Source organism: Rhineura floridana, chromosome 3, assembly GCF_030035675.1.
Source record: "Rhineura floridana isolate rRhiFlo1 chromosome 3, rRhiFlo1.hap2, whole genome shotgun sequence".
NCBI lineage: Eukaryota > Metazoa > Chordata > Lepidosauria > Squamata > Rhineuridae > Rhineura > Rhineura floridana.
In genome coordinates, this window is record NC_084482.1 from 75,475,316 (window position 1) to 75,486,044 (window position 10,729).

Sequence of the window (10,729 nt, forward strand, 5' to 3'; positions counted from 1 at the left end):
GGCTGGATAACAAGACAAGGCAGCAGGATGGAACAGAAAAACAAGAAAGGTAGAGCCCAGGCTGGCCAGAAACTGCATGAAACGTGACACAGTGGCAGGACAGGTTTCAGGAAGGGGCACCCTTTTCTTCCTTCCAGCTTCCCATCTCTATACTGTGACATTTCATTCCGGATATAAAAATGCCTAAGGAACAGGAACAGGATGAACATTGGGAGCTAGGGGTGAACCACAAGGGGTAGCCCAATCTCTGCATGATGAGATTTGCAGGGCAATCCTATGCCTGTCTAACCAGAAGGAAGGTCCCATTGAGCTCAATTGGGCTTACTCCCCCTGGCAAGTGTGTTTAGGACTTCAGTCTTAGTGACATCACTGCACAAGCCCTGGGCCTGTTTCTGTTTTATTTCCCTGAAGGCTTGAGTTCCAATAAAATTATTATTTTAAAAGTGCACATGGTGTTTGCATTTGGGGGCTTGCTATGAACAAGATAAAAATGGGGCATGTTCGGAGCTTGGCCCAAGGATCTAATTACCAGCTCCTTGGCATCAGGCAGCAAGTCAGCACAGCCTGGTCACCCGATCCCTACCTGCAAAAACAGCTCTGATAAACATGCTGCCTATTAATAACAACATGGCACTCAGAACAACACTGCTATCACTGACAGAATTTGGCCTCCAGCACCCTCCCATCTCAGAAGTCCTATATCACAGTTCATTTGAGCTTTAATTACTATAGTTCTTGCTATCTATCAAAATGTGGGGAGTTGGCTCTCAGTCCGTGAGACATCACTCTCCTGTAAAGGTTGGGGATCAAAGCCAGCAATCTCTTAACTCCATATGTTCCTTGCTCTATTCCCCTTTAAATCTAGGGAGAGGGGTCACAAGAAACGAATGGTTCTTTTTCCATGTTATATTGTTGCAGTTAGCCCAGGCCAGATCTTCCTGGTCTAGACTCAACAAGCTGGGGAAACCGGAAACCGTTTGCTTCCCTGTGCATGCACACAGCTCAGTTTGATCATGTCTTGTTGACCCTACCTTGTGGCCACTCCAAAATGCAGCTGATGGTGGAACAAAAACTAAAATAACAAGGTGGTAAAAAAAAAAGAAAAAGCTCTTTACTGTGAAGTAGGGCAGCCAGGTGAAAAAGAGGGTGCTGTGTAGCAGCTACACCTGCTGAAACTCCCTCTGCCGCACAGCTATTAAAGGTGCAGGGTGACCTCAGTCTTCTTTCACCTGGCCACCCTAGTGGGGAAAGAATTCTGTCAAAAAGAGTAACTTTTTAAGTGCCTTCAGAAGGATCTGGGGCATGCACAGGAGTTACAGTACAATCCCACACATCTACTCAGAATCATGAGTCCTAAAATCATAGTTGGAAGGGACATCAGAGGTCATATAGATAAAGCCCTTTCAGTGCAGGAAATCCACTATTACTGGCCATCCGGCCACTACTTAAAACAGGTGTGGGGAACCTTTGGCCCGCCAGCTGTTACTGAACTACAACTCCCATCAGCCCTAGCAAGCATAACCAGTGGGCAAGGATGATGGAAGTTGTAGTTCAGCAACATCTGGAGAGCCAAAGGTTCTCCACACCTAACTCAGTTAGATTTACTCTGAGTTAAGTGTGAACAGGTTTGCAGCCTTACAGCACTCATACTTATTCAGAAGAAAACCCCTTTGAGTTTAGTAGTTTTTACACCCAAGTAAATGTGCATAGAATTGCAGCCTAAGTGTTGGAAATATTTGTGTGTTGGAGGCAAGACATAGTGAGCCCTTAATTCTTATTTCCAGTGAGTACAAACTATCGATAGTTCTGCAAGAGAGATCCAGAAGAACATCTACCACAAGTTGCGTAATACCAGTGGGAGGTAAAATCATGAAACGGAATTAACCTGGGTTAATGACACGTTTAAGATTATTTAACTGCTCCAATGTGTAAACACCCTATACGTATTTAACTAGGAGTATGTCCCATTGGACTCAATCAGGTTTACTAGGAGTAGATGTGCATAGAATTGTAAATGGTCTTAAAGAGCGTTAGGGTTGCATCTACTTTTTATTCAGAGTAGATTAATTGAAACTAAAGGACCCAAGTAATGTCCATTTTTTTATGCTGTAAGCCTTCCTGAGCATGGTTTAACTATGGAAAGGCAGCTTACAAATAAATGATAATAATTGAAATGGGTCTACTCTGAGTACTACTAACATTGGCTATACAATCTTTACTTTTACATTAGCTGTTTCCCCAAGTCCTTTGGGCCTGTCCAAAGCATTTTTTCCTAGGCAAAGGTAAGTCCCACTGTATTCAATGTGGCTTGCTCCCAAGCAAGTATGCATAGGATTACAGCCACCAATGATGATCATTTTCAGTACACAATGAGCCTACCACTCATTGACACCAATCTGATGCCTGTTATTATTCTCTTTACCACTTGCCAGGATGACACAAGATGACCAAGGTGAGTGAGCTCACTGTAAGGCAGTTTGGTCATCTTTGTGGATGTTTAAATTCCAAAAGAATGCAGAATTAGGCCCTGCCATTCTGTAAACTTAGTGGGAATTATACACTAGGCCCGCAGTAGAGTGGCCAGATAAAAAAAGAGGACAGGGCTCTTGCACCTTGAACAGTTGTGTAGAAGCAGGGCTGGCCCTACCATGAGGCAGAATGAAACAATAATCTCAGGTGGTAGATGCAGCACACTCCCAGCTATTCTTCCTGAGCCCTCCAGCTATTTCCCTCTTTAGAAGATCGGAGCTATGTGTGCCGCAGGCTTATCGTATAACCCCTGAACTAGCCTGCTGGTCTCAGGTGCACTGGAGGATGCTGTCCTGTTGCCAGTGCTGAAAGAAGACTCAACTGCCTATCCAGTCAGCTGCTGTACATAGGAAGGGAGTGGGGATGGGGGGACCTTGGTATTAAACGGGAAACCTATTAACATAACCATCATCCAAGTCTACGCTCCAACATCAAATGCAGAAGAAGAAGAATTGGAGAGATTTTACGCAGAAATACAGGAGGAAATTGATCACACACCAAAACAAGGTATGATGATAAGCATGGGGGACTGGAATGCAAAAGTAGGGAACAGAGAAGAACTAGGAATTTGGGGGAAATGGGGCTTAGGTGACAGAAATGAAGCAGGAGAAAGACTTATTGAATTCTGTGAAGCCAATGATTTGTTTCTTGCCAACACATTTTTTGAGCAACCAAAAAGATGACTGTACATGTGGACATCACCAGATGGTCAATATAGGAATCAAATTGATTATATAATTGGAAACAGAAGATGGAGAAGTTCCATATTTTCTGCAAAAACAAGACCAGGAGCAGACTGCGGTACAGATCATGAACTGATTGTATCGAAAATCAGAGTAAAGCTAAAGAAGAACAACAAAGCACTCATAATGCCAAAATACAATTTAAATAACATCCCAGAAGCATATAAAGATCAAATAAGGAACAGATTTGAGGCTTTAAACTTAGTTGACAGAGAACCAGAAGAACTATGGACTGAAGTCAGGGACATTATCAGGGAAGAATGCAAAAAGACATTACCACTTGTTAAAAAGAGAGAAAGACCTCAATGGATGATTGAAGAAACTCTTAAGATGGTTAAAGAGAGAAGGAAAGCAAAAGCAAAAGGAGATAGAAACACGGTCAGAGCCCTAAATGCAACTATACAATGACTAGGGACAAAGAAAATGATTACAATAGTTATTGTATAGAAATAGAAGAGGACAACAAAATGGGAAGAACAAGAGCCCTATTCCAAAAGATTAGAGAAATGACACTTCCCAGGAGGATCCCTCCGACTGTGCAGCCTCTGAGACGGGCTCCCGTCTTGGATGAAACTTTTTCAGTTTTAAATCCAGTCAGAAGGGTTTTTTTTGACTGGGGATAATTTCTTCCGGATAAGGAAGAAACGTGAGATTTCCCACACAGCTTTGTTGTGTTTGTTGGAGACTGGAATTCATCAGAATTGTCTGTGAAAGAAGGTCTTCCAGCAGCTCGGACGGAGCTAGGATTTCTAGCTAGCTCAGCTGAATAAGTGAGCCGTTTTTTTTTTCTTCAAAGAAAAACGGTCTAACAGGCAAACATTCTCCTGTCTACGCTCATTATTTTGTTATCTATACAGCTAAAGAGATCTGTCAAAGAAGCAGCAATTAAGAAAACCTGGGTGAGTCAAAACTTTCTCTTTTACTCAGGGAACTAAGGGGGAAGAAAATAAAAATAGCCTATCTTTTTTTTATTGCAAAAAGCTGACATGGAAATTAGCATTATAAAGATTACAACGGATGAGGGGTTTCTGATTGGAAGAGAAAAGAAAAATCTTTTGATTTATAAGACTTTTGTGTAATATATGTCTGGGACTATTTTTTCTGGTCTACTTTTTTCTTTTTTTTTGACGAATCTGCTCATTCCTTCTGCTACTAGTTATTTGGATGCTGTGAACTAAAGCTGTTTTTGCACTTCTGGGCATATAAGAGATAAGGGCTGTCTAGAGTGTGACGTCAGTTGGTTTGAAAGATTAACTCCTTTGTAACTGGATAAAAAAATAAACTGCTCTTTGCTTGGGACATTGAAAATTGAAGGAGTTTTGTTCCTTTGGTTTTAAGAATGACAATTAAGAAGATCATGGATGTACAAGAAGGGACTTTATCTTTAGATATGTTTCAGAAAATAATGAATGGGATTAAGTCAATAAAACAAGAACTGAGAAATAATAGTCAAGCGTTGAGAATTGAATTTGACGAAATGAGACAGGAGCTGAAAGAAATTCAGGATTCTATGAGAAAGGAGAATAAAGATAGATCTGGAAAACCAAAAAAGGATGAAAGAAAAATTAAAGGCAAAGTTCAAACTATGGAGATTGGATTAAATATGGACCTGGAAAAAGATTTGGATTTCCTGGCTGTGATGGATCCTGGAGACAAATATTACGGTTTGGAACTCAGCGCTGTCCCTGAAGGAATTGATGAAGAGATTGGAGATAAAGATATTATCGGTTCGAAAAAATTCCTGGACTGGAAGGATTTGATGGAACTTGAAATGGAGAAAGTTAACAGAATTAATCCCTGTTTTGTGTCAATGGAAAAATCTTCAAGAGATGTGCTAGTGTATTCTGTAAAAAAGAGGAACAGAGATGCGGCTTTGCAACAATACTGCAGTGATACGTTTGGAATTGATGGCAAGAAAATATCTCTGATAAAGGAAATTCCTATCAGACTCTTATTATATGACTATGACAGCAAGATTATTGGGTGCGTAAAGATGGAAGATGGAAGATGGAACCAACAAGGATAATGGAAGAAGGGCGATTTGAAATTACTGGATTTAGTAGACTTGATGAGTTGGATTAATTGACATGTTTATCTAGAAAAAAATTGATGGACATATATCTCAAGGACTGGAAACTTCTCTTTGACTTTTTGTGGAAGAATAAAATGATATGATGTTAATGAGATTTGATATCAATTAAGATAACCGCTGGAGGAAGGTGATTTTATAATCTATTAAGAGACAGGCTTGTTATATATTATAGACTTATAGCTGAACTACGACAAATCGGAAGTCAATATTTTAATATATTTTTTTCTTTATTGTATTAGTTATTGATTTGTGTTTTTTCTTTTTGTATTGTTTTGGTTTTGAAAATTTGAATAAAAATTAATTAAAAAAAAAACAAAAGATTAGAGAAATGAAAGGGAAATTTAAACCACGAGTAGGGATGTTGAATAATCAACAGGGGAACACACTGACTGACAGAGATGAAATAAAAGGAAGATGGAAGCAATACACTGAAGAACTCTATGAAAGAGATGACAGGATGACAGATTCATTCACAGAGGAACCGTATGATGAAGAACCAGAAATTTTAGAATGTGAGGTAAAAGCTGCTCTTAAAATTCTTGGAAGAAACAAATCACCAGGAATAGACGGCATACCAATAGAGTTGCTACAAGCTACTGAGACCAAATCTGTCCAGATTTTGACAAAAATTTGTCAAGAAATATGGAAAACTAAACAATGGTCCACAGACTGGAAGAGTTTAATATATATCCCACTTCCAAAGAAAGAAGATCCCAGAGAATGCAGTAATTACTGAACTATTGCCTTAATATCCCATGCAAGTAAAGTAATGCTCAAGATTCTACAACAAGGGCTCTTACTATATATGGAGCGAGAAATGCCAGACATCCAAGCTGGATTTAGAAAGGGAAGAGGCACCAGAGATCATATCGCAAACATACATTGGATAATGGAATGGAGCAAGGAATTTCAGAAGAAGAATATCACCCTGTGCTTTATAGACTACAGCAAAGCCTTTGACTGTGTAGATCATGAAAAACTATGGAATGCTTTAAAAGAAATGGGGGTGCCACAGCATCTGATTGTCCTGATGCGCAACCTATACTCTGGACAAGAGGCTACTGTAAGGACATAATATGGAGAAACCGATTGGTTCCCCATCAGAAAGGATGTGAGACAGGGATGTATTTTATCACCCTATTTGTTTAATCTGTATGCAGAACATATACGGAAAGTGGGATTGGACCAAGATGAAGGAGGTGTGAAAATTGGAGGGAGAAACATCAGTAATTTAAGATATGTAGACGATACCATACTCTTAGCAGAAACCAGTAATGATTTGAAAAGAATGCTGATGAAAGTTAAAGAGGAAAGCACAAAAGCAGGACTACAGCTGAACATCAAGAAGACTAAAGTAATGACAACAGAAGATTTATGTACAGTTGACAATGAGGACATTGAACTTGTCAAGGATTATCAGTACCTTGGCACAGTCATTAACCAAAATGGAGACAATAGTCAAGAAATCAGAAGAAGGCTAGGATTAGGGAGGGCAGCTGTGAGAGAACTAGAAAAGGTCCTCAAATGCAAAGATGTATCACTGAACAGGATAATTCAGACCATGGTATTCCCGATCTCTATGTACGGATGTGAAAGTTGGACAGTGAAAAAGGAGGATAAGAGAAAAATCAACTCATTTGAAATGTGGTGCTGGAGGAGAGCTTTGCGCATATCATGGACTGCGAAAAAGGCCAATAATTGGGTGTTAGAATAAATTAAACCAGAACTATCACTAGAAGCTAAAATGATGAAACTGAGGTTATCATACTTTGGACACATAATCAGAAGACATGATTCATTAGAAAAAACAATAATGCTGGGAAAAACAGAAGGGAGTAGAAAAAGAGGAAGACCAAACAAGAGATGGATTGATTCAATCAAGGAAGCTACAGACCTGAACTTACAAGATCTGAGCAGGGTGGTTCATGACAGATGCTGTTGGAGGTTGCTGATTCATAGGGTCGCCATAAGTTGTAATCGACTTGAAGGCACATAACAACAACAACAGCAAAATATTGTGGGCTAGCTCCATGTAGAAAAGAGAATTTCAGCAGGCAGAGCTTGTCATGCAGTCTGTTACACCTGCTGAAATTCCCTTTTCTGCACAATTATTATAGGTGCAGAAGCCCTGCCCTGCTTTTCACTTGGCCCCTGAGGAGAAAGCTGACTGCCTCTGTCATAAACATCCGTCCTCCAGAGTCACTTTAGATAGTCTCCACATGGTGACATAATGAGAAGCCACCTTTGTCCATTTCCTTGAAGTGCAAGCATTCTAGACAGGAAGGGTTTGATTTTAGGAGTGCTAAAAAGTTATGAGTGATTCCTCACTTGCTTTCCACAGCCATGGCTGTATATATTGAACTGGCTCTTAGAGATACCCATCTGGTAAAAAAAATGTAAATATACTGCCTTCAAGTCGATTCCGACTTATGGTGACCCTATGAATAGGGTTTTCATGAGGCTGAGAGGCAGTGACTGGCCCAGGGTTACCCAGTGAGTTTCATGGCTGTGTGGGGATTCGAACCGTGGTCTCTAATCCATGCAGCAGTGTTCCTAATCTATACTGCAATCTTCCTGCTGCATGACTGCTTCCCCCTTTTTTTCTTTCTTTTTAGGGGGGGGCTCTGTCTCACTGCAGTGCTAGACAATGAGAAATGTCTAATTTGCCCTCATTGGGATGAAAAGACGTGTAAAAAAAACTAATGGCTTGTTTTGTCCCAGAACTTATTTTTAGTGCTCAGCCATGGAACGCAATAATAAATTAGTTCTTTTGAGAACGGATTGAAAGCCTTTCCCTCACTAAGAAGTAAACACAAACAGTGCTAATCTGAGGCAAAGGTTATGACTTCCTTATAGGTGTGAACCGGACAGTATTTATTTATGCTCTACTAACATTAACATTTCCACCAGCAGGGGGCAAGGATACTTCATTAAACTGAATGACTAGATCTTTTCGTTTCTGGATAATTCCCTCCCTCCCTACCTTAGAAAAGAATGTTGTCAGTCTTCAGTTAGTCAGAATTAGAGGATAGGTGGCAATCAAGTTTTTTTTAATTGAGGATAGACACACAGAATCAAAATATACACATTAAACACTTCAACAGGGAATAGCTCAGCAACAATACATATCTGTTAACATAAATAGGGATAGCTCAGAAACAATATGTGTGAGGGAATTAACTAAACAATCTTAATCATAACTAAAAGAAAACACACACTCAACATATGGAGCAAGCACCCAAGGCAGAAGAGGGGATGGGAGGTTGAGTTCAGCAGCACAACAGAGGAAGGCACACTAGCCTTCCCTTTCTCTCACTGGGGCTCACTTTGCAGACTAGCCCTCAGTCATGTGCAACTTGGCAGGGAGGACCAGAGTATGGTGTCTGAAAGTCTGGCTGCTTTGACACATGGGGCTGATTGCATTAGTTTAACAGTTTTAAAATACAGTGCTTCTGTCCCAATTTCTAAAATCCCTTTCAGACTGCAGTACCTGTTGCGTTAAGGAACAGCAGTTTTTTCAGCCAATATACCAGCATTTTGCAGAACTGTCTTTCACACAGCTTGTTTTCGTCCCTCACCCATTATAAACATGAACACTGTTCCCCACTGTGAAGGAAGTCTAAGATCTCATCCCTTTGCCATGCAAGCCCTCTCCCTTTAGGATCTGACTTTTTAAATTATTTTAGTTGTATTGACACAGGCATGTGTGTAGAAAATGCTGCTACTATCTGCGTTGATGCCAGAATCCCAGTACAATTTTCATCAGGCAAAAAAAGCCCCACGCGACTAAAGGGAGGGAATGCAATGCATGCTGGGATGCCTGTCACTTGAGCAGCTGTAGCTAGCAAAAAAAGTCCTGTGATCTTCCAGGGTCCCAGCCTTGCTAACGGATTGTTTCTGGTATCATTTATCACTGAAATTTACGCTAAACTTGTACTACATTCCAACAGAATTCCAAGGCTAGCTTGTACATGGTGTTAAAGATCAAATATAATGTGTAAATTACCAGGTAAGAAAACATCAGAATAACAGAATAAAATACAGTGTGAAAGCAGCCACAGTCGTGCACACAGTCAAAGATAGGCAGAGGGAGCAAATGTTGAGGCTACAATTTGTAGGGAAAGGACCTCCAGAAGACAGGAAGAGAGCAAGATATACCCTTCTCAGCTCTGGTGAGCAATCTGGAAGTAGAACTGGACTGAGCATGACTTGAAACTCCTGGGGCAGGCAGAGAAACAGCAAATGCAGCAGGTAGGCCCTGAAGTGGCTTCTTGGATTTCTGCTTCAGCTAGCAAAGGTCCAGGGGAAAGCAGGAACAGTAGTGGAGCCCTGAAAAGGGCTTTTGAACTTTTGAAGCAGCTTCAGCAAGCAGGGACCTCTGTTTCTCCAGGCAGGGGTCCAGAGATAGTGAAGGAAAATCTGGGGAGTCAGACTCCTGGGTTTTGGCTGGCTAAGGGACTCAGCAGGTGATTTCAGGTAGAGTGATATTCAGCAGAGTGGGACTGGGCAACTAGAACCAGTGATTCAGCCGGTGATTTTACAGTGGAACTGGGCAACCAGGACCCAGAACCAATAATGGCTCTAGGAGTCCAGTTTTTATACTTTTCTGGACTAAAGCCTCAAAGAAGACCACAACATTGATCGGATCAGAGAGGTGTTATTCCTCAATTTCCATACCTGTTATGTCAGACATATGGTCAGGGTGATGGGCTTTTCTTTTGTGAAGGCAAGTGATAGTATTCACTTTTTAGCTGGTTTGATAAGATACAGATTTGAACAATGGGCTCCTCTCCTGAGGGCCAAACTTTTACAGTTGCATTTGGGATTGCATTGATTGGATTGCCAAAGGCCATATCCTGTGCATATGACTGGCAACATCCTTGCAGTTGAGATGACAAACTTAACCCTTTCGACTACTTTTTCCCTTTGGTCTCAAGCAACCTGTTTGCAAAGTGAACCAAACTGAAGTCATTTTAAAAATCATATAGGCCATTTTGAGGTGGAGTGTCTCTAACTAAGGTTTATAGGCTAGTAGCCAGGCTGCCACAATATTACATTCAGAGAATAACGAGAGGTATACATATAATAATATAATTATAGAATCCAGAACAGCTAACAGTATTTTATCAGTTATTATTTACACCATGCCATCAGTTTACATGATGCCTTAAAGTGGCCTTCCTCAACTTGTTACCTTCCAGATGTTCTTGGACTCCAACTCCCATCAGCCCCAGCCAGCATGACCAATGGTCAGGGACAATGGGAGTTGTAGACCAAAACATTTGTAGGGCACCACGTTGGGGAAGGTTGCACATAGGTGATATAAACAGGTCCCTGGCTCCCGAATGAAATCAGTCAGTGGGAA